Below are 24430 nucleotides of genomic sequence, written 5' to 3'. Positions count from 1 at the left end.
TCTCTCACTCCCTTTGCCTCTTCACAGCTCAGATCTTGGGCTATGACTGCTGACTGTGGAGCCATTGTTTTAATGCTAATTGAGTATAGCATGTGGTCATTCCACGAATGCCTCTTGGGCCAGTTTTTATGGTACTGTATCAAAATGTGCATTTTTTCCCTCCTCATTTCCAAATCAGATTTGATACTGGGATGGAGGCTATTTAGAGGGTTATTTCCACTGAAGTTCATTTGGTCTACTTTACACAGAGAGACTCTGGTATGCTAATGTGTTTATGCCCTCGCTGAGACAGGGCAGTGCAGATAATATGGAAAGATTGCCCTATAAGAGGGACATACTCTTACTGAGTATCTAATCTACTGTGTGTGTGTGTGTGTGTGTGTGTGTGTGTGTGTGTGTGTGTGTGTGTGTGTGTGTGTGTGTGTGTGTGTGTGTGTGTGCGCGCGCGCGCATTTCCGTGTATACTATGGCTTTGCCTATGGGTAAGTCAAAATTATTCTATATAGCTAACATTTTTTAACCATATATTAGTGTTTCCTGTGGTCAGATTGTCATAAGAGAACCAAGCCCATTGCCTCTCTTCGGCTCTGTTTGTACCTGGCATTAACATCTGTCTTGGGTAAACCGATCACAGGTTTAGTTCACACCTGGCAATAAAAATGCATCTCCACATGCGTCTTGAGTGACCACTTGTGATCAGATCTCACCTCCCTGCTCTATATCCTAATAAACACGTACATCAATTTAGTTGGCGTAGACCGTTTTTTTTTTTTTTTAAAAACCAGCTGGAGGCAGCAATGCATTTCCCGTGCCTGGTCTGCCAGATGTTAAAAGAAGAGGAAGAAATCAAAACAGTACAGACTGCATTTATTCCATTTATTCCAGGCAAACCCAATCGCCCAAGATGTTTGATGCACTTGTAGTATATCTCTACAGGCTTTTCGAAATTTTCAGAGTTCGTTGACAAAACCAGCTTTTGCGATTTGTGCGACTTGTATTTGTTTGCGAACGAGTATGTACATCCGCTTATGCAGAAGAGGTCGGTTGAGTAAGCAGTCCTTCAGCGTGGCCCAGGACACATTCGCTTACACGCTGCTAAAAGAATATGCCGCCCATATGTGGTCTGAGCGATTGGATCTTACTGCGTCCTCAATGTGTCTTGAGTGCATTCCCACCTGTACTGTCCACTTGTGATTGGATCACCCAAGATGCATGTTAATGCCATACAGGGCCTCAGTGAGTGTCCACACCAAAAATGCAAGGGATGGGGGTGTGTTGTTTCAGGTAATGGTGAAAAGACGAAATAAGATCCAGGAGGGCCAGTTTGAGTTATAGATCCATTGGTCTGAAGGCTTATTGGATGCCAAAACACTGCACAATGGTTTATAATACTGTGAGGAAGAATTTTACAACTTTGGAAAATTATCACGTTGACATTCTTTATAACCTCTAATCTATCTATCTTCTGGCTTTGTTCAGATGGTTTCTGGCTGATCTGATAAAGATCCATTTGCCAACAATTTAAAATAACTAAAGATATATGACTAAAGATGACAGAGCATCTTAAAATTAAGAGTAAATCTGTTTCTAGCATATTAGAACAACACTGGTGCTAGTAGCATGAGGTAACTGATTTTTTTCCTTCATCTAAAACAAATTCATTAATATTGAGTATTTAATCTCGCGTACCAATGCTATTACTTGTTATTACATAACCTGTATTTTTATAAAATACTATTTAAATAAATCTGGTGTTTTGTCACACTAAGCAGTTATAAGGAGCAGACATTTGTAGTGGAACTAACTATGGTCATGTCTAGTCCAAAAGCGTATTCTGTATACTAATATGAGGATAATGTCTGAAGAGGAACAGTTGAGAGGGAAGCTATATTGTGGCTTCTATTGCTCCATATCCCTCCCAATAAAGCTTCTCTTCATCCAGCACTATACATATAATTTCCTCTTTTTTTACCTTTTTTTCTGAGCCTGAGCACAGACGTCTCCTGAGCTGTTACTACATGTGAGAACTCGTATGTCTTCCAGTACCGTTTAAGTGCCTGATTAAATTAGTGGTATTGTAATGAGCTCTGCTGATGCCACCCCTTGAAACAGTTGCATTGTAATGCTTAGCTCTTTGACTGTTTTTAGTCCTCAGTTCGAAGCAATTCCACTCTGCACACTTGGCTGCTGCAAAGAGTTGCTTTCATATTACGCACGGCACTGCTGTAAGTGAAGGATGACACTTTACCACTTTATGGTAAATACTCCGTCATATCATTTGACAAACATCATAAGCATCAGTTATCACTGTTTAATTATTTGTTGTAGCCTAAGATACTGATAAAAACAGCTGTTTTCCCAAACAACATTTGTCTGTCCCTGCATGTGTGTGTCTCATGTTTACAGTTTGCGCAGCAGTGACAGCTTTGTTAACTGTCCCATAGGAGTAGGCCAGAGAGCAGTGGAGGGGAGAAGGAAGTGACAGAAGCTTGGGTGTTGCTCCACACAACAGCACAGGCTGTTATCATCATGGGAGAGGAGGAGACGGATGAGTTAATAACTCAGAGGGAGAGAAATGGTCTAACAGGTTAGGAGGGAGGGGAGGACAGACAGAGGGAGAGGCTAAAAGGGAGGTCTGTTGGTAGGAGAAAACCATGTGCTTCCTTCTCCTCTTTCACCTCCCTAAGTTGTCCTTTTTTTCCCCTCTCTCTCTTTTCCCCATGACCTCCGCAGCCGAGCTCTGATTAGATAACTCTCTGGTTCAGTGCATCAGATGAAGGCTATTACCTGAGAAATAGTAGTGATAATCAAAAGAAGGAAAGACAAAGACTGAGAACAAAACACTGTGGAGGTGAGTGATGATAAACTGTGTGTGAATGTGATACAATCCACTGTAGAGAGAGGCGAGAGCCTCAGAGAGGAAGCGAGGGTGTATTGTGTGTGAATCTGCAGAGGAAATGCAGATTCTCTGGAGAGGGTATGTTTGTGGAGCAGATCTTCTCTCGCTGGGATGAGTACGATTAAGAGATGCAACATGAAAAAGGGTTAGAACAAGAGAGAGGCAGGAGACAGTGGATGCTTTGTCTCTGTGCTGCAAGTACCTGATGACTGCTTGTGTGTGTGCTGAAGGTCACTGCTATCACCCCGCCTCTGGTTGAAACTCGCTTGACCCACTTTGTTGCCCAAAGGCGCTCAAACACCCATAACGCCTCCCTCCTCCTCTGTCTCAGACATGCTCTTAGGAAACCTCTCTGCTCCCCTCCCTCTCCCAGACATGAACTCTGTCGCTGCTCTCGGCCCAAACACCTCACCATACACATGGCTGCGTCCATTAAGCAAATTTCTGCCATGCAACTACTGCAGACGCTCTTTTTTCCCCCTTGATGTGCACGTACACACGCACATGCACAGTTGTCTACACAGAGCTGTGTTTTTCCAGTGGTTCCCACGTCTGAATTTGACAGGAATGTTGGCAGCCCATGGGTAGCCTCGAGGCTGTGGGTTTTTTTCCTCCCTTCACAATTTATAAAGGAATATTTAAACATTTTGGGAAATACACCTTTTTTGCTTTCGTGCAAAGAGTTAGTTGAACCTGATTCCAGCAGGTGGTTAGATTAGCTTAGCATAAAGATGCAGGGGGAAACAGCTAGCATGGCTCTGTCCAAAGGCAATGAAATCTGCCTACTAGCACCTCTAATGCTCAGTATATCTAATCCGTTTACTCCATACAAAAACCAAAACGTGAAAAACAACAAGTTGTGGTTTTATGCCGGGTTTCTACCTTGAGCCACGTTTGCTGTTTCTCCCTTTTTTTAGTCTTTATGCTAAGCTAACCTAAATCCCTCTCTGCTCTAGCTCCATACTTTTTGCTCAGACACAAGTTGGTATTTATCTTCTCATCTAACTCTCAGCAAAAAATGAATAAGCATATTTCCCTAATTGTCAGATTATTCCTTTAAACGCTCCTCTTCACCTTTCCTCCCCTTTTTATTATTTTTCTCTCTATAAACTTTTTGTCATTAGTCAAATGTTTTCATTCCTCATCACAGCTGTCTGCACCTGGGAAACAAGTAAGCCAGTGTTTGCTTTTGTGAGGACATGTGCAGTGTGAGTGCACGTGCATACATGAGTGCATGCATGGCTGTAGAACCACACCCTGGACTCACGCCATACTTTAAACCAAACGCAGAGAGAAAGAGAGGTGACTTGTGGATGGATTTAGCTTGTTGTGACAACACTCTGTGCTAGTTTAGGCCAGGACAGTGGTGTCTCTGGATCGCAGGGTGTAGAATGAGCAAAGTGACAGGCCTTCAAACCATCCCTGTTCCTGTAGTCTAAGCCAGGTTTGAGGAACAAAGTGATTATGGTGATCTGGTGGTACGGTGCCTCTGTTGGAGTTTCATTTGAGGTTGGTCGGAAAAGACACACCTTCCGTTCGGCTGTTATTACTGGCCAAATGCCACTTGAGAGATGCCGCTGTCGGTCCAGATGCCTGAGATAGTTTTGAGGGGCTGAGATCTCTGTCGGTGTGTGAAACTCAGCTCCCCCTTGTGATTGATACTGCAACCTGAACACCAACAAGCATACATAAATTATCACCACTGTTTTAGCATTAAAACCATATGCTGGGTTATAGGGAAACGGGTTTTAATATAAGTTGAGGTTGACGTCTGGATTCTGAAGAGAAGAACTTGCATTAGACTTTCCAAGCTAGTACAGGAAACACACACAAATACACATACACACACAATGCTACTGTGAGTTAACTGTGAGGAACCACACCTTGCTCCTTTAATCCTCTTTCAGTGGAGACAAACCTCTCTTTATAAAATCTTCTGAATAGCGTTCACCTGTGCTCACAACCTGTCTCTCATTTTGTGTGTGTGTGTGTGTGTGTGTGTGTGTGTGTGTGTGTGTGTGTGTGTGTGTGTGTGTGTGTGTGTGTGTGTGTGTGTGTGTGTGTGTGTGTGTGTGTGTGTGTGTGTGTGTGAGACAAGCATTTACATGTACAATCATTTCTTTTTTTGACACTTTACTGCAGACTTCCATCTTAAAATGGACAATAAGAAACAAAGGATATAATTTATAGCTATCAGATAAGAACAAAGGGTATGATGGCAAACATTTTGAAATATACAAAATTCTACCACCTCATATACATAAAGATCAAAAAATAACACATAAATAAACAAATTCAGTATAGGAAAAGTGAACAGTAAATAAGCAAATTTTAAAAACTATGATAGTGTGATGTCATGACACACCTTTATCATGAATTAATGTTGGCAACAGATATATTGTCGTCAGTTTTCTGCACATTTCAGCAACATGGGTGATGAATGGCTGCCAGAGTGATTCTAACTTTCATTAACTGGAAAAACTGTATTAGATCCATTATCCAATGAGTATAGGTGGGTGTCGCTTCATCCTCTCTCTTTAGACGGATCAGGCTTTTGGCAATTGGAGATATAAAGGCAATTGCATTAAATTTACATGTAGAGGATTAATTTCCTTAGCAACTGCCCCAAAAATTATGATAAGTGGGTTGGAAGAAATACCAAGTCCCTTTTTTAAGAGAGTTTTGAAAATGCCTGTCCAGCACTCGCAGAGCAGAGGGTAAAAAGTGAGGGTATTTTTGCACCTAGCATATATGGTTGCATTTTATCAAAAAAAAAAGTATGGCGTTACCGTTGGGATTTGCTTCTGGTGCTGTTTGCTATGGTTTAATTCCCCCCGCTCGCTGGCTGGTTTCTGTGTTTCTCTTTTCTCACAGGATCAGTTTGTACACTACTTTCTGCAGCTCTGTGTTTCAGCTCAGTCTCAATGGACCGACTGTACTCTGTTTGCTCTCACTAGTCAAAGTCCTGCAGGCAAACAAGGCCTGGTCTCTATGGGGCCTGGGACTGTGCTAGAGTGGAGCCGAGCCACAGTACTACAGTTTCACCATAGACTCATGTTACCGCAGTGTCTGGCTGGTGATGTTGTTGAGCTCACACAGATTAATAAAATGAGTCACACACATGTAAAGTTTTAGCTCTACAAAAAGTAAGAGTATAACCCCCCTCAAAAAAGAGACAGGGAAGGGGGGGGGGCGCGGAAACACATCTCAGAGGGTGTGAGAGGGAGAGCAGAAAACGCTTGTAAAAGAAAGACGAATATCCTTCCCAGGGCAAGGAAGGCTCAGCTGTTGTCCTCTATGTGATTGTGATGCACAGTTGTGTCCAGATGAAGTTGCATGTTAGCATTTTGATGCATGTCTTTTCCATTTAAACTAACTCCTTCAAAGTCGGCATCTCCAAGTATTCTGTGGGACTTGAAATTGCTCCTCTCGGCTGGTGTTGGCAGACGGAGGGAGGAGGAGGGAGGAGGAGGGGGAGGCTGGGCGATTATGAGACTTGGGGTGTGCTTTAACCCACTTAGCACACCATCTCAGGGTCTCCTGCCAAAACGGTGAGCTTAGTGCTTTTAATCCTCTTCCCACTGTGAGCTGATAGTTTGTTGCTCGCGGCTTCTCTCTTGTCTTACTGCTTAGAAATGTTATCTGTGTGAGTTTTTTATCCTCCTTTCACAATTTCTGATTATTCGTATTAGCCTAATGTTTATATTTGTCTTATAAGTGGGACATATGCGTGTGGATCAGTCCATCTTGCAGGGAGTTTTTGAGAGTTGTATATGTGAGTTGTCAGGCAGTTTCCTGGTCATAAACACACCAGTGAAATAGCCCCGCTGTGGTTTGAAGTGAGCCTCCCCCTTGGCCCATCTAGCACTCACAGCCAGGCAGGCAGGCATGTTTATTTGCCCCCCTTCAGACTGGTTTGTGCTGGGCTGGCCTCTGCCCCAGGGGCCTGACTACAGTCCAGTTTGGGCTCCAGCAAGTCCATCCTCTTCCAGCTTACTGCCAGCATAACATGCCTCTTTTCCCCACACTATGCTCGGCTCCCTCTCTTAATAAAACGGGCCCATAACGCCACGTTCCTTGCATTCTTTATGTGCAGACTTCTCTCCCTGTTTTTTTATATGCATGGATGGGTTGCACTGCAAAAGCTAGACCTCACTATTAATGGAGCTGTATTGTGCAAAATGCTTTTAGTGTGGCTGAGTGTTTTTGATTTTTAGATCGGTTTATATGCAGATATTGTGCATTCACAACATAACAGATTTCCACACAACATTTGAAGAAGTTTCCTCTTTTATGCAAGTGCAAAGTGAAGAGCTGCTCCTCCACCAACACACCCCCACCACTGATTCAGTGGTGGGAGTGTGTTGTTGGAGTAGCAGCCCTGTCACTTTAGGTTTACGTCTGGACTCCCCCTCCCCTCCTTCGAGCAGAGAGGAGTCATTGCAGAATCGGGTCAGCCATGCTTCCTCTGTTGCTACCCGGTCCTTATTTTATCCATCTTTCCCAAAAACAAAGTCTCTCTTCTCTTTGTCCCTTCTCATATCTGTCGTCTCTCTATCTGACCTCCTCCTTCAAATTCTTTCAGTTCTTTTTCTCCTTACCTATTTTGATATCCCTCCTTTTCTCAGGCATTTGCTCCGGGTGCTCCCCCTCTGTGCCTGTTAGGGGAAGAGGACAGGGTGAGATTTATAATTAACAAAGGCTGATTCTAGCACTGAAAGGGAGAGCTGTCTGAAGAATCTGTGTGGAGGGGAGCGCTGGGTGGGGATGGTGAACAAATTGGGCTTTTTACACTGAGTATCAGATAGATGCTGAAGAGGGGAAAAAAGCGCAGAGATCAGACACAATGAGTGATGTGATCTAAAAGAGGTTGTGCAGCAGCCTGCAGTACAGTGGTATGTAGTCCTACACTGCACAGATGCTCTGATCAGTTTGGGCAGGCATGAAGACTCATTACCATCTCATGAAAGATCTTTGTCCCTTCAAGACTACGTTATCTCTGGAATTACCATGAGAGCGCTGTGTTGTTGTACATCCATAGTACAATAACCCTTTGCTAGAAGTGCTATTCGGGATTGCACAGGTCAGAGTTTATGACTTTTATTTTTTTTTCTAAGTAAAAGTTTTATTTATATTGCCCATAACACAGTAGAATTGAGGACTTTGCATAAAGAAATTTTTTCTCATCTAATCATATCTCATGAAATGGACGTCTAGGCTTTGCAGGACAATAGCGCATTATTCTGTTGGTTCATGAATGCCAGGTTACTTGTTTACTCAAGGACGGCAGTTTGAAAGAGGGAATGCAGATGATATACGAACCTAACCCTTTGCATCTCTGAAGAAGCAGGCCTCCTCTGAGGCTTTAGGGTAGGGCAGAGCCTGGCCTGGCCTGGCCTGGCACAGTCTGGTTGATTAAACAGATGGCTCAGTAGAGGCCAGCATAGTGGAGGGAGGGGCCGAGTAGAAAGACTTTTAACCATCTGAGCTTCAAGTGACACCGTGGCTACTCTTCTGTCCATATCTTTATTAGCTTGATATCTGCCTCTTGATGATAAGGTGATGCTTAATTGGTCCCTATTTGCTTGGTCACAACAATGTGGCCATTTTCTGAGATTTTATAGACCAAACTAATTGATTAATCGAGAAAATCTTCCGCACATTACCCCATGAGGAAAAAATTGTTACTTGCCGCCCTGTAGATAATCAATGTTTAAATTAATAGATTGATTCTTTGGGAAATATAATTACTCCCTTTCTTGCTTAGAGTCTGTCGGTTAAATATGAACCTTGCGCCAGCAGCTAGTCAGCATAACTTAGCATGACGACTGGAAATGGGGAAAACTGGTGTTTCACAGTAAAACTACAAGACTCCAGGAAAAAAACAGGCCTGCACCTTCGATTAAACAAACAAAACTAACAAAACTGTTAACTACTGAGCTTTAGAGGTGTCGGTAGGCAGACTTTATTACCTATGTACAGAGTAAGGCTAGTTGTTTACCCTTCTTTCCAGTCTTCGTGCTAAGCTAAGATAACCAGCTGCTAGTGGTAGCTTGGTATTTAGTGTACTACATGAGTGGTATTGTCTTTTCCTGTAATTCAAGGCAAGAAAGCAGATAAGCTTATTTCCTAAAATGTCTCTCTGTTCCTTTAAAATAACTAAAACTTTTAAAGAGAAATATAAAAAACCAGCTACTAAAAGTTACACTGTCAATTGGTCCAGTTGTCCTTGAAACAGCATGTACCATTGCAGGATAAAGCCACACAGACTCTTGAGTTTGCCTGTGGCATTAGTTTGGTTGAGCTCAGTTGGTAAAGCATACATACTGCCAAGTCAGAGATCCCGGATTCTAATCCTGTATGAGTAAATTTAGATACAAGCTGGTGGCAGTTTGTCAGAAATTACAAGCTTGTTCAAACTAGTCACTGTATGAATCACTGTGTTGTTCTTCCCCATATGTGACAACAAGAAGCCTATAGTGGAACTAACAGTTTCACCAGGAACAAAAATCTGTTCTCTTTTTTTTTTTTTTCTTTTTTTTTTTTTTTTAACTGAAATGACTTGGGTGGCTTTGGTACGTGTACTTCAGCATTTTGAGCTGAAGCCCAAGGTGATGCCAGCCCTCAGTCAATATTTGCCTTTGTGAGTGCCTAGGCACTGGCAGGAGAACAAACTAAAATGGTCTGGCAAATTTCTTAGTGGGAAGGAGATCTGGATGGGCAGTCACAGAGGTACAGAGTTTCTCTTCTGTCAGCTTTACACCTCCTACAACTGCCAGTGAGTATGTGTGACACCTGTTCCCCATGTTCTCCAGGTCTGTGTTCATAAAAAGCATCAGAGCAAAACCACAGCACTAAGTGGGTCAGTGGGTGGCTGCAGCAGAAGCTTCATTAGATGCTCAAATGTACAGCATTGGTGTGTGCGTGCGTGTGTTTGTGTTGCTTAGCTTAACGTTTGCATTGTGAGCTGCTGTTGTGACACGCCGTCAGCAAACAGCTTGGACACAGGCTACCCAGCGAGAACTGGACGCTGTGCTGTTGCCCCCCCCCCCTCTCTGCTCTGTCCATCTGGCAGGGAGAAAGAGAAATGAAAGGTAATACACAGGTGGGAAGAGTGGCCAGGATGAGACAAAAGAAAAGACAGCAGAGGAGGAGGAGGCTGCCAAGAACAATGAGAGAAAGAAATAGAGGAAAACATGGATAGGTACAGAGATACTAATGAGCAGAAAGGTGTGGCGTGAGGGTTAAAGTGTGTGTGTTTCTGCGAAACATGTGTCATATAAAGAGACCGTCTTGTGTCATAAAAAAGAGCTTCCACAGAAGCTTTGAAGGAGCCGCACCACCCTAGTCGCTTAACATTTACCACCCCGTCCAACTCAAGTTACAGTGTGATAATATTTATGAGGTTTTAGTTTCTCCCGGTATTTTTTTTAATTGTTTACTTTTATTACTTGCAAAAAAAAGATTACGTGACATTTATGAAACGGAGGCTCTCCTACAGCTTGTTTGTATTAAGTCAGGAGGTTATTGTGTCTATTCAGGCCACCATGTTGTCGGTATGACTGCCAAAAAAAATGAATAGTTAACTATTTGTTCATAGAGGTATGCAGTGACTCATGCTGTAGTGAAACTCGGGTGCCTGGTTTGTTTAAAGTCATCCTTGCTGTGTCATGCATGCTACAGCGATGAAGTTGTATTTCCTGTTTTGCCAAGACAGTTCCAGCAACTAACGGCTTTGTTTGGGAGTTGTGGGTTTGGGCTGAACGTGTTTACATGAAACTGCTCCACAAGAGTGCTAAAAAATAGTCTGATTTCTCTTTGAATAACGAACACTGCAGTGACATTACCTTTGTGACGTCTTTGAGGTCGATGTTATGACCAGTTACTTTCTCATGGCTTTGTCACTGCCAGGAGGGGAAAATGTAACCGCAAAGACACATCTATTACTGATTAAAATTCAGTATGGCCTTATGAAAGAGTAAAATGGAAAGGGGACCAATCACAGTTCTTGTGGTCTCCTTTTGTATCTCCATAGCAGCAGTAGCCTCAATGTGTAGTCCAAGTCAGTTCCAACAGTACCGTCAGAGGTGCAGAGCCTCTGTAGCCAGTTTATGTAGAAATATATGTCTGGTTTAATGCTGCAAGTACATCAACTGCATTGGACAAAAAGCTGTTCACCCTGAAATTTCCCAAACACCCCAAAATGAAAGCTGAAGCTAAATACAGGATGTCTGATTATAACTATATGTAGCACTCATACTAAGAGTGACAACTGTAGCTGGCTGTATAACTTCTAGCACTAAAGAAGCAAATGTGTTCAAATGCCACATGAGGGAAAATATCAAAGGCTAAAAGATTATAGTCCAACATCAAAATTAGGCCTTAACTTACAGGCAAAAATAATAACAAATAAATTAGTAAAAATGAGAAAAGAAAGGAAAGAAATGAACCTTCTTCAAAGGGTTCCCATGCTGTTGTGTTCATAGAATACTTTCATTATTTGTAATTCTTTGTCAAACTCTTAAGACATAGTTCAGATAAAACAGAACAATCAAATATTAAAAGGAATTATAGTCCCTGCAGAGGACCACCTCTATTTATAACTCATCCACCACATTCCTCACATTACTTAAAATTTTTGAATTGTTGCCCACAAGCTCTAATTTGTTTGGTAATTTAGTTAGATCTGGTGTTGTGCCCAGTGAAAACTCCTTATTTGGATAGCTACAGAGCTACATTCATGAAAAGTACCTACGAAAAATGGTAACAGCAGTAGTGAGAGAAGTATTAGATATACTAACATTTACTTTAAGTAAAAGAGATCTCTTCCTAATGAGTATTAGTGCAATATGGTATTGCTAACTTTAATATTTCTACATGAGCTGTGTTGAGACTTAGCAGTTTTAAGGCACTCGGCTCACTATATTTCAGACTGTGGGAAACTTCAGTCAGCCATTAAATATTGAGTGGCTGTGAAAACATAGAGGATCATATTTTTGGGGTTCCCTCATGCATTCCTCCTCCTTGTATATTCCATGTTCCTTGCCTGTATTTCCTGTTCAACATTTCCAAGTGTGCTGCTCCCCCACCTTCCCTGAACGTCTTTCTTTGGCAAAAAGCAAACTGATCCCAGAAATTTCTCACCAACCCAACCTCAGAGAGAAGAGACATGACTAAGGCTATAATAGGTTCTGGGTAATTATGTCTCTTCAGAGTTTTTGGAGAAAATGATTTGTAATTTTGACAAGTCATTGTAGTCTTGTAGTGCACAAAAACAAGAATCTTGAGTAAAGCAGTTGTGATCTGTGCCACAGCTCTTTCTCTCTCATAATCTGGGACTTTGGGATTGTGGCAATAAATATTGAAAAAGGTTTGAAACTTAGTAAGCAGACATTACCAGGAGGTAGTAGTATTTGGCCTAATTCAAGAGGAGAGGGAGGAAAAGGGAGGAACAAGGGAGTGGTAGATGTGTTTTTAATTTCCTCTAGCAGCTCTCAGCCTGCTTCTGAGTCCCTGTGGTGGATAGAAGGGGTCTGGATCAGGATCACCTCAGGACAGGGTGGAGGGGGGTTTGCTGCCTTCAGCCTGAATGTAGACAAAGAGAGTTGCGTGAGGACAGGAGATTGACGTTTAAAAGACATGTTTTCTCAAGAGCAGTTCATTTGACTACAGGTTTTTACAATCCTTTCCTCTTTAGTCAGACAGTGTTTCCCCACTTTACAGCAACGACTGACTGGACTGCCTATATTCAACAGTCTATAAGCCACATGTCGGTTGTTTTTTATGGTCATTGTTTCTAACACGTGATTGAGTTCTGCTGGTCAGATTGAGTTGTTTTCATACATTGAAACTTTTTGGTAACCAATTAATTGTTTTAGTCATTCTTCCAGCAAAAATGCGAAACCATTTGCTGATTCCAACCTTATAAGAATTTGTTGTTCTCTATAAAAGTGGAAGGACACAGAGGTAATGGTATACATCTCTTTTTCAGGCAGATTTTCCTGTGTGCACTTGTACTATGTTTCTCTTTAGTTGTGTTGTCCTTTGTTGTCAAGCAGTCAGTGTCAGGTATTGCTAATAAGAGGCAAAAAATGACCTGAAAAACTGTGCTTCCTCTCTCTCAGTCCTGCTTTTTATTGTGAAGAAACTGCACTGAATAATCTCCAAATTCGCCAGCGGTTAAGTCCTTTTACTTGTTCTGAGATTAATTTGACCTTACAGTATTACACCCACAGTATGCCAAGCCTTTCCCACACTTTCTGTTGGCCTAACCACTGGCTGTGGTACAAATCCAGTTACAGTAGATACTGTCTACGGCGAAAACCCCAAAGGAGTCCATCATTTCACATGCATCTGAGGGAACTGCCAGGCACTATTATCTCAATCTCTGACCGCTATCTCTCAGCCCTGCCACACACTCTCTCCACCAGCTGAGCTTATTTGGGCCATACAGCTACACAAATGCTGGGTAGAGGCAGCTGCAGTTAAAGTTTTTAAAGCCCCTGACTCCATCATAAATCACGTTGTTAGTGATTTTCAAGTGTAATGACATTTTTTTTTTAAGCCAAGTACAAACTTTGACCCCCAGTCTGTGAGAGTCCTTTATTTCTGGAGAGACAGTGTCTGAGGGAAACATGATCTGCAGCAGTCAGGTTTATCTCTGAGAGGTCATTTATTCACTTGGGATCTTATAGAATAAGGTCCTAAATGCCTCTTCTTTCAATGGCACCATTCAGGGGGAAAAAAATCAGAAAAACAGTAGAGGCTTAGTGAAAAAAGAGATGGAGTGAGAAAGAAAGAGGCCGTCTTTGTTTGACTACACTATAACCCCACCACACACACACACACACACACACACACACACACACACACACACACACACACACACACACACACACACACATTGTCGATGCACCATGGCGAGAAGGTTGCAGAAAAGAAGACAGTTGTGTCACTTCTCATTCATCATCTGTGTTAAAAATGAAACTGATGGATGTCACTCAAGGTACTGTCATCTCCTTCATGTTTAAAAGAAGGCTCATTACAGCTGAACACAAGATGACATTATGCTCTTGTGTCAAGCTTGGCAGCATTTCTTCAGTGATGCTGACATGATTGCAATAAATTATTATTTTCATTATTGATTAATCAGCCTATTATCTTCTCAAAAAATAGTTTTGTCTACAAAATATCAGAAAACATTGTTGTTGTTTTTTTCTCAAATACAAAGCCCAAAACCCAAAGATATTCAGTTTACAATGATATAACACAGAGAAAAGCAGCAAATTCTCACCTTTTCAGAAGCTGGAACCAAGTAATTGTTTCAATTTGTGATACAAATGTCTGAAATGATTAATTGATCATCAAAATAGTTAATTTTTTTCTTTTATGAAGTAATTTGGGGCATTTTTATTTCCGTACAAGAAATGAGACGAGAGACATGAGGAATGACGTGTAACAAATGCTGCATTCAGCCAATGGCTGTAGAATGGGAAGAACAGGAAAAACACCTGTTATTCTGATTTAGAAAGGTTCAGGCATTATTAAGTTGGTTCACCCGAGTGTTAACTTTGTATTCACAAGAGATAAACAGCCTAAATTAGCTGCTTTTGTTATGTTGCATATTTGTGGAAGTTCATTATCTCAATTGGATGTATTTTTATTATCATTATTATATTTTATTTTGATGTAACTGCCAGCGGTGGTGCAGCCATTCTGTCAGGAGATTGTTGACAAGCCGTTCTTTTCACCAAGTGGTAGATATCATTGGTGTCAGGAATTCCTGATATCTCAGACTTAGAATTACAGGTCAGAGGCTAAAGTGAACATTTTTTCCCCACTTGGCTGCTCCTAATTGTGGTTTAAACCTGACTGTTTTGCAGTGGTCTGTTTTCTCTTTTTTTTTCAGTAATTCTTGAATGTTGCCAGATCCCGTTCTTAGCCTTAAATACCTTTTTTGGCTCATTTCTGTTCCTGCACTGATTAAATAATCTGTTTTTAGTGGGGTACATGGAGGAATGTGCTTTAGGAATTTCTTGATTGAAGCTTACCCTGTGCTTGACCCTCACTGATCCAGTCACTGGAAGTAGTGAGATGGACTCCTAAGTCTGTTGCTTGTCTGGGAGTCTGACCAGGGGTTTGTGTGTGTGTGGGGTGGGGGGGGGTGAATGAGAGCCTACATCTGTTTACCTCAGTAGAATGCAGCAGCACAGTATATTTTTCAGAGATGGAGCTGAGAATTGCAGGGTAAAACGAGTGTAGTTCGAGGACCTGAGACCAAGCCGTTAACCCTCTGATCCCCCTTTGAAGTAGGGAATTTCCTTTTTGGGAATGAATAATCATCACACCATCATCAGTACATGACTTTCAGACATTTTCTGCTGCACAGCAGCTCTAACTGTGGGGTCCAATGGACACTGTAGATGATGAGACCAGCTTTTCTCTGCCAGATATAGTCTTTCTATAAAACTAAAGCTTCCGGAGGAAAGCCCTGATGCTCCCCCAGCTGTTTGACACATCTACTCTTATCCCTGCTGGAGGCCTTCTCCTCCTGAAGCCTCATCATCATTAGCCTCATTAGTCTGTCACTGCTCTGATTCGGTTACAGGAAGAACCTTGAAATATCCAGCAGCTCACACACACTCCTGCCCCTGCTTCCTCTGTGTGAAGGCATTATTGTAGAAAAATACCTGCATGAACATGCACGGCAGACTGAAACGATGCCCTTCCATACTTTATTTTAGGGAATATAAACATTTTTTTTTTCTTGAGTTTAGAGTCCTCTTTTATAATTAACAAAATAAATTGTAATGCTTTAATTTATGGGTCTGTTATTTCCTAACAGCTTCTTATTAAGTTTCCTGTAGTAGTACCAACTTTTACACTTCTTTCAATTATATTGATATTGGTATTTGTGTGTGTGTGTGTGTGTGTGTGTGTGTGTGTGTGTGTGTGTGTGTGTTTGTGTATATATATATATATATATATATATATATATATATATATATATATATATATATATATATATATATATAATGTGTGTGTATATATGTCTGTGTGTGTGTGTGTGTGTGTACATATGTATATGAATGTGTGTGTATATGTATGCATACGTGTGTGTGATATATATCTATGCATACGTGCATGTATATATGTGTGTATATATGTATGCATGTGTGTGTGTGTGTGTGTGTGTGTGTGTGTGTGTGTGTGTGTGTGTGTGTATATATGTGTATATATACACATATATATACACATATATGTGTGTGTGTGTGTAATATATATGCGTATGTTTATGTGTATATTTGTATAAAAATCTCACATCAAAGAATAAGTGAACAAGACTACAAATGGTGCTTAAAGGAATACTTTGACATGTTGGAAAATACACTATATTTGCTTTCTTGTTCAGAGTTAGAAGGGAAGATTGACATTCATGTCAGTCATTTAAATATGAAGCTAAAGCCAGCAACCAAGTAGCTTAGAATAAAGACTGGAAACAGGAAAACAGCTAGCCTGACAGTCCCAGGGTGAAAGCAGTTTTCCTGACATTACTTGTAAAGCTCACATTATTACATAACAGTTTTCAATACTTTGTACCAAAAACAAATGTGTAAAAAGGTACTGAGACATGCCTGCCCTTCCGTTGTGTCAACCCCTTGATCTCGGCTTGAAAAGAGACAATGATCTGTTACCTGCAAGTAGCAAAATTATTGTATCCTGAGCAGATCCTCTGCTGCTCTGATGCTTTTTCATTTTTTTGTGTGTAGGCTTATAGGATTTGTGAGAGATTATGATAATAGGCCAATGATTACTAACCCCTTAATAACAATCAGATGGCTGATTTTTCTTGGAAGCACTTTAGCTGACCTCAGAGTGCAACCAAATTACAGCATAAAGCTTTATAAATAGTCAAGATATTTCAGGCTAATTTGAAAAAAATCCGTCTCTGCTGTCCAGTCCTCTTATTTAGTGCTGAGTGTTTGGAAACAGGAGCACAAATTGCTAATCTGTTGTTTCTGCCACATCACACTGTTTCTGTGTTTGCTCCTGCACTGCCAACCTGCACTTATTGAGTACGAAGGGGAAACGCCAGCTAATCACTATTGTGTTGGACAGATTGAATATGGCAGATGTATTTACTATAGTTGAATTACTCTCATAATCTGCCTTCAGAGCTGTCATCTTCTTGACAGGTGAGCAAACACGAATCCAACATTATTCCCAATTACACAAGCATGTGTCACTGATACAGTGCAATGTCAGGCGTGCTTGCTCTGCTGTCTCTGTACAACGCATGATCATTTAAAAAAAAAAAAAAAAAAAAAAGTTCTGTCTGTAATGATTAGTCATACCATTGAAGTCTGTGTTTTCCAGCCAGCCCCAGGGAGCAGTGTCCAGGTAGAGAGGTCATGGATGATCCTCCTATAGGGAAATCCTTTAATGAGCAGCCTTCATTGTGCCCTTTTTAAGTCCTTCTGACACCTTAACTCAGTTCTAAATTAACATCTGTTTTTGATAGGACGATTTTGCATCTACCGTCACTGCAAAAGTGCAAATGCAAGCATTCAGTATACTTTAATTTTGCTTTATAAGATGTATATTAGCACATCAGTGATAATACATGTTATGTACATCCTAATACTGCCAGTGTTGCACAAGCAGTACTGTAGTAGTAGTAGTAATAGTATGGATCTATTTAGCTCAGAATAATAAACTTTGTAAAAGCAAAATGGTTATTGAGTAGAGTACTAAAGATGGGTAGGTATTAGGATGGTTTTGATTTAGCTGATTAGTGTTGTGAGCTAGGGTAATGAGATAAAACCTTTCATTGTGACTACTCTGATGTTTCCATCCAAATGATTCAGAAATAAACAGCAACTAAACATGAAGGCAGCAGGCAGACAGTGCACCTATTGGGACTGCACGGCATTTATTTTCACCTTCTGTCTGTGTGCTGGGTAACACAAAAACTGTGCAAAGTGTTTTCGTGAGACTCATTAGTGTTAGACTTGTTTGAACCATGGGAAAAACATTGAGGAGAACTGAATAAAACACAGAAAGATATGGTTAAACAGTGGTGAAGGAATTCAACAAAGATTTAACTCAGGCAAATTTTGCATTATTTTAGTGATGGAAACTGGATTTAAGTTTAGTTTTTTAGCACAGTAATTATGCCATCAAAGCAAAGTGATAAGGTGAAGCCAATAAATTATTCACATAATAATTGATTCAAAAATAAAAACATGAGTAACAACACACAAGTGATGCAACAAAATCCTAAGTCCATTGTCTGTTGCTTTAGAAAATGAGTACTACTGAATTATTTAATGAATATTATACTTAAGCTATACCATAATATCTGAAGTGCTGTCGTAAAAATGCAGCCTTTTCTCTGTGTGTCTGCGTGTGCGTGTGCACGAGTTTAAATGTGTGTGTTAGCAAGTGTTTTCATCGCTGCTTCTCTGTGCACGCCCTCGGGTTAATCAGTGTGGAGTGGCAGTAGCCCACTGTTGTCCCCTGAGACATCTCTGTGGGAGCTGCAACAGCTGTGGCAGTGTAAGTTGCCCCGAGGATCCGCTGCTACTACTACACACACACACACACACACACACACACACACACACACACACACACACACACACACACACACACCCACACACACCCACACCCACACCCACCCACACCCATAGTGATAGAGGCCGAGACCAAGAGCAGGGCTGAGGGCATATAGCTTAACTTCCTTAAGGGATCTCTTCCATTTGTTTTTGGATTGTTAAGTGTCAGCTGAGTATCTTTGTTATAATCTTCTGTACTGTACTAGTTCAAGCTGTTATTACGTGCTTTTAAACAGCGTAAAGATGGATATTTTATCGAATCATCAACATTGAAGTCCTATGTTTGATAATTCAATGTTGAAGTATTTCATTACAACTCAATCTTCCACACGCCATCCCCTTTACAGCAGAGAAACACATGTAAGTCTTGTCAGGAATGTGCCGTCTGGCTTCAGTTTAGATCAAAGAATTGGTGAAGCTGATGTGTTCATTTCAACTGGTCCTTTGTCTGACCTGCATGTCACTGCACAGGAATGAAGTTTGCTTGACAGTCAGACAAAATGTGAGCCTGGTCTCCAGTAGCTGCAACAGGTAGCAGCTAGCTGACAAAATCTAGATGGTAATCGTAGATGAATGCCGCCAGCCATCAGACGGAAGGTGATATGCCTTGATGAGCAGGGAGAATTGCTGTGTGTGAAGAAAATGCCTGTGTGGTGACTAATTCTGTTTCTCATATGTGATATGTAGTAAACATGCAGCCTTGGACTCTCTAAGAAGTCTTTCTTATTTACAGCAGCTGTCTAGGACAAGGTTAGAGGCAAAGATTTTTATTACAGTACATATGTGTATTCCTTAGGCCTGTTATTTTCACTATTGGTTAATCTGCAGATTATTTTTGCGTTTTTTTTTTGGATAGTCAATTAATCATTTTGTTAATAAAATGACGGTGAAAAGTAAAAAAAAAAAATGCCTGTTGTAATTTGTAAAAGAGACCAAAGCGACATTTCTAAGTGTCTTGTTTTGTCTCACCAAATGCTCAAAACCGAAAATATTCAGTTTACTATCATGTATGACAAGAGAAAAGAACTAAATCCTCACATTTGAGAAGCTAGAAACTGCAAATATTTGACATTTTTGCTTAAAAAATTACCAAAGTTATTATTTGATTGGAAGAATAGTTGCCGATTAATTTTCTGTCAATTGACTAATGGTTGGAGCTCTAGTGTTCATGTACTCATACTTACACAAACACAAATGTATGGCCAGGACATGTACAACTACCCTTGTTTTGTCAGACTGACTGGCACTGAGTTAAGGCCTTTTCTTAAATTCCTCTGCTAATCCTCCTTACTTACTATCACTAGGTTCAAACTCTGCAGATGTAAATTGGAAAGCCTCTCCATACAGCTGGCAAATGGCAAATGTTAATTCAGCATAGATAGTATCTAAGATGACCATCTATATAAAATGCAATGAATTTGCTAGTCTGAAGTATAGTATGGAAACAAAAAAACAAGTAACAGATGCTTGAGGTCTGCTGATGAGTGCATTTCTACAGCCCTAAGCTTTTTCATGTCTTTGAGGAGTTTAGAGCCCATTCAGACTTGCTTTGATGCTCGCGTGGCACGTGGTTGTGAGTAGCCTGCAGAGACAGAGAAAGGGGACATGGACAGAGTGGTGAAACCACAGGTTTGAGAACAGTTGGGTGAACATTTTACAGGAAGAAACATCAAATTAAATAATAAAAAAATCCACTGCTGCACCTTTAAATAGCTTAAAGTTTGGAGTTGTTCAATTTTTGCAGTAAAGCCTGTGCTGTGAGTGTTGTGTGTGAGCTATGCTGCAGTCTGCTGCAGTGACCGCACACATCAGGCTGCAAAGTGACCACCCCACGGCCATGTTTTGTGGATTACTGCGTTTTGTCTTATTATTTACCGCTCCGCTCTCAGGTTGTGTGTCCTGATTGCCTGCGGCCCACCGCCTACATCGTACATCTTCTTGTAGGTGCACCTTCCCGTTCCTATGGCAACCAGCGCCAGCATAGCGATCAAACAGCTACAGCAGCATTTCCATGTGGTTTTGGTGAAAAGAGCTCTGTGTGTCGCCTATGACTTCATCACTGTTTTTTCCTCTTATGTTGCCCAGAGTTAAAGTGCATAGCCAGTGGACTTCACTCAGTCCTCAATAATTGAGAAATGTCTGATATTGAGTTAGTTTATCGTTTGTTTTTTGTTTTTGTTTTTTTGCGGAAATTCGGTTTGGAATATCATGAACACAGTGCAATCATCATTATTTTGTTAAATAAATCTAGGCTATATTGTCCCCACTGGTTTTCATTGATGTGGAGCAGGTATTAAATTGTGTTCGAAATGGTATTAAAAAGGTCTTAAAAAGTCTGAAATGAACGCTGCAGAAACCCTGAAATAATTACAGCCTAAAACACTTTTGATGGATAGCAGTAAACATGGTGCTCGTTGACTTGTTGCAAGACGATACTTAAAAAGTGTTTGATGTGTATCAGATTTTGCAAACTGTGCATGCTTACTTTGCAAATTTAATATTGGAACACTGCAATCGGCTTATCATCAATCTAATTTTTAGAATAAATCTTCACTCATATTGATCAGCTGCTGATCGATCACGGCAGCTCGCAGCTTGATTGATTTCTTACATAGGGTTACTTTTGGAGCACACTGTCTGGTTTCATTCTGCTGTTTCTCCAATGGTTTGCCCTCATGTGGCACTCCCACTCCACCCTAATTTCATCTTAATGAAGATCTTCACAGCAGGACAGACTCTCATGTCATTCACTTGTGAGGAAAGAGAGAAACCCATTGTTCCATTTCAGTTTGAATAAGATGAGGCGGCGGGAATCACAGGGGAAGACCGAGGGACATGCAGAGGAACGGAGATGTGAAAGGGATGAAAGTGTGGCAGTCCCCGCCCCCCAGTGTTGGAGTGTGAATGGGGCTGCCCACCCCTCTCTGCAGGGGGTTCCCTCCCTCTCCTGCAGCGTGTGTTCTCATTACACCCTGCAGACCAGATCATAATATGGAAAAAAAAATATAAAAACATAGACAGGATTTAGAGAAGTGAGTAATGGTTTCTGTCAAACTGTGCAGTTTCAGTGATATTTTTGCTTCAAGGAGTAAGTTACAGGAAAAATTCATATTTTTGTGTATAGTCACAGTAGGCTGCCTAATTTTTCTAAGATCTGCAAACTTGAACAAGATAATATTCCAAGATTAAATGTTTGGCAGTTCAGGTTTTCACGAGTGCTTAGAAGTGGATATTTGTTCATGCTCGTTAATCCACAACTGGGACCTTCATGTTTAGATCAGGACAGGGGTTTTATAAGGGTGGGATTGGTATAAATGTGCCGTAGCTTTATGTTTTGTCTTTCAAGTGCTTAGGGTGGGAAGGAAGTTTTTTAAAGGGGAAAGGGGACATTTGAATTTTTTTCTTTCCCCTTTTAGTTCCTGTTGAATTGCTTGTTATGTACCTGAATCTCTTTCACTAAAAAGTACATTGCAAAAAAAAGGAAGTGAAAGTTTTAAGCGGTCATTGTGTCGAGTTCGTGCGTGCATTTACTTTACGCCCCAATTTGAAAATACAGGAGCAGTGATTGTGACGATTTTTCTTCTGTTGAGAAAAGAGCTTGCTGCTTTTCAACAAACAGTGTGAGGGAAAACTTCAGTAGGCTTAGCTCTTGAGGAGTCCTGACACAGCAAGTGCTCTGAAATATTCATGCATCTGAATTGTGACAGTAATCCCATCTTAATCACAACATAATACCAGTGATGGTGAAGGCACAGACATGCCTGCAGACACATATACAGACTCTTTTTATCCCATCAATGGTGGCAGCACTTCTTCTATAATGAGATAGCAGATGAATTTATTTATTTATAAAATTATTTATGCTGAACCCATGGTCGTACTGTCCTGAAAACATACTGTATGTACACACAGAACGGGTAAGCCAACTCTATTCTGATTGTGTGACAGTTAGACTCCACTACTAAACACACAGTAGACTTAACCAGAGTCCCAGTCTCACAAATCGACTCGCCAACAGGCACGTGTGGAGGTCTGATCTCTGCACTCCACTGCGTCATGTAAAGGTTCGCTGATGTTAAGATGTGGTGTTTGTGGAGCCACGGAGGTCATTCGTCTTCATCCTGGTGTTCATGAATCGTCTGTCGAACGTCCTTTGCGGTGTGTGATACACACTTTCATCAAACCCAGAGGACTTTATAGGTTGCTCATGCTGTTACAGATGCAACACCTTTCACAGAGAGGTTTTGTTGACATAAGAAAATTGCCGGAAAAACATAGCTGAGATACCAGTGCTTCAGGAATAGAAGCAGTGCCACAGATTACAGCTTTCTGATCCTCTCACCAAACATGTTAAGCTGTGTCTGTGTCGCAGAGGTGATGATCTGAGCTTGGAAAACCAGGTGATAGTTTGTGTGGTTGTAGTTTTTGTGGTTTGTGTTAGTGTGTGTTTGTGTGTGGTTTACAATCTAAGAGTCCTTTTGTTGCTTCAGACCACATTACCAATGTCATTTGTGTCTGTGACATGTAAGCCAGGTGTCGGCTGGCATCTGGGGAAACTTGTTGATGTCGAAATGTGCATCAAAACACCCATGCCTATTGTTTTCTATGCAGGCCCACACACTGGTTCCATCCTGATGCATAAAATCTCCGGAAAAGCACTAGTTGTATCACATTTTCTTTCTGGTTCCTCACTACTACTGCTAACTGAATGGCACATCCAGTATGTGTTATGGGATGCAGCCAGTGTGTGTTGCATTTTAGTTTCTCACTAACTTAAATAGTTTTTTGTCTGAAACACAAGTAGGTAAAACTTTACTTTAAGTCCTTGTATTGAAAATTCATAAGTAGTATACAAACATTTAATAAATGGTTTATAATAGATTATAATGTATAATGTATTACTGTTATGAATGTATTTTTAAGCAACTCTAACTCCTCCTCTGGGCACCCATAAGTGGAGGCAGCAGATAATGAATGACTATCTAGTAAAAACACAGCTGTAATAATTTAAAAGGTCTTCATAGGAGAATTTATTATTGTTGTTGACAAATACTGTACATTAATAAACATTAAAATGTCCTTATCTGCTTGACAACATTGTATTTATAACCTCAGAGACATGAAATCTTCAGTATACACAATATTTAGTAAACCCATTCTTAATCATTCAGTTCTTAATACCTGTCACTTGCTACTAGTTTAAATTCAACTTAATATAAGTAGGTGTAGGTGCCCCGTGTAAATGTAATTGATTCAGTTTGATGAGGTGCTTTTATTAGGTTGCTCCAAATGTATATTTGTTTGTGTGTATGTTGTTGTGAGTGGGGCAGCAAATAACGATTATTTCATTCATTTATGTTTTTTTTTTTTTGTTTGTTTTTTTTCAATTAATCGCTTTGTTTACATATTTCCACAAAATAGTTTGAAAAAATGCCCATTATAATTTCCCAGAGTCCAAAGTAACTTCTTCAAATATCTTGTTGTATCTGAGCAAAGGTTCAAAAGTTATTCAGTGAATCCCCATATTTGAGCGGCTAGAAACAGCAAATATTTGACAATTTTGCTTAAAAAATGACCAAAATAATTATTTGAGTATCAAAATCATTACTAATTCTTTTTGTCAGTGGACTAATAGTTGCAGGTAGGAGTGTGTGGGTGCTTGTTTTTGCTTGGGATTTGATCTCACTGATGTGATATTTGTCTTTGAGTGTGTGTGATAATGGCTGTATACAGTGCCTGCACACAGACGCTGTATACAGACAGGCTGTTATAATTACTTTCAGGCTGAGGCTCAGTTCTGGGGTACGAACTCTGCCATGGTTGGGAAGTTTTCACTTACAGTTTAATTTTATTTTCAGGGCAGTGGAGTGAAGCCTGAGCCTTAAATTTATGCTGACCCTACTGGCTTTGTTAA

The 24430-nt window shown here is 40.6% G+C and overlaps 1 protein-coding gene across 2 annotated transcripts in view; it reads left to right on the top strand.

Annotated features, from left to right (window-relative positions):
• The window catches only part of sipa1l3 (signal-induced proliferation-associated 1 like 3), a 76924-nt gene that overhangs the window by 8631 nt on the left and 43863 nt on the right, over positions 1-24430 (top strand). The gene's annotated exons all lie outside the window — the stretch shown is intronic.

This window comes from Xiphias gladius, chromosome 7 (genome assembly GCF_016859285.1).
Source record: "Xiphias gladius isolate SHS-SW01 ecotype Sanya breed wild chromosome 7, ASM1685928v1, whole genome shotgun sequence".
Classification (NCBI taxonomy): domain Eukaryota; kingdom Metazoa; phylum Chordata; class Actinopteri; order Istiophoriformes; family Xiphiidae; genus Xiphias; species Xiphias gladius.
Note: the sequence above shows the minus strand (reverse complement) of the source record. Positions and strands in the feature narration are given on the sequence as shown.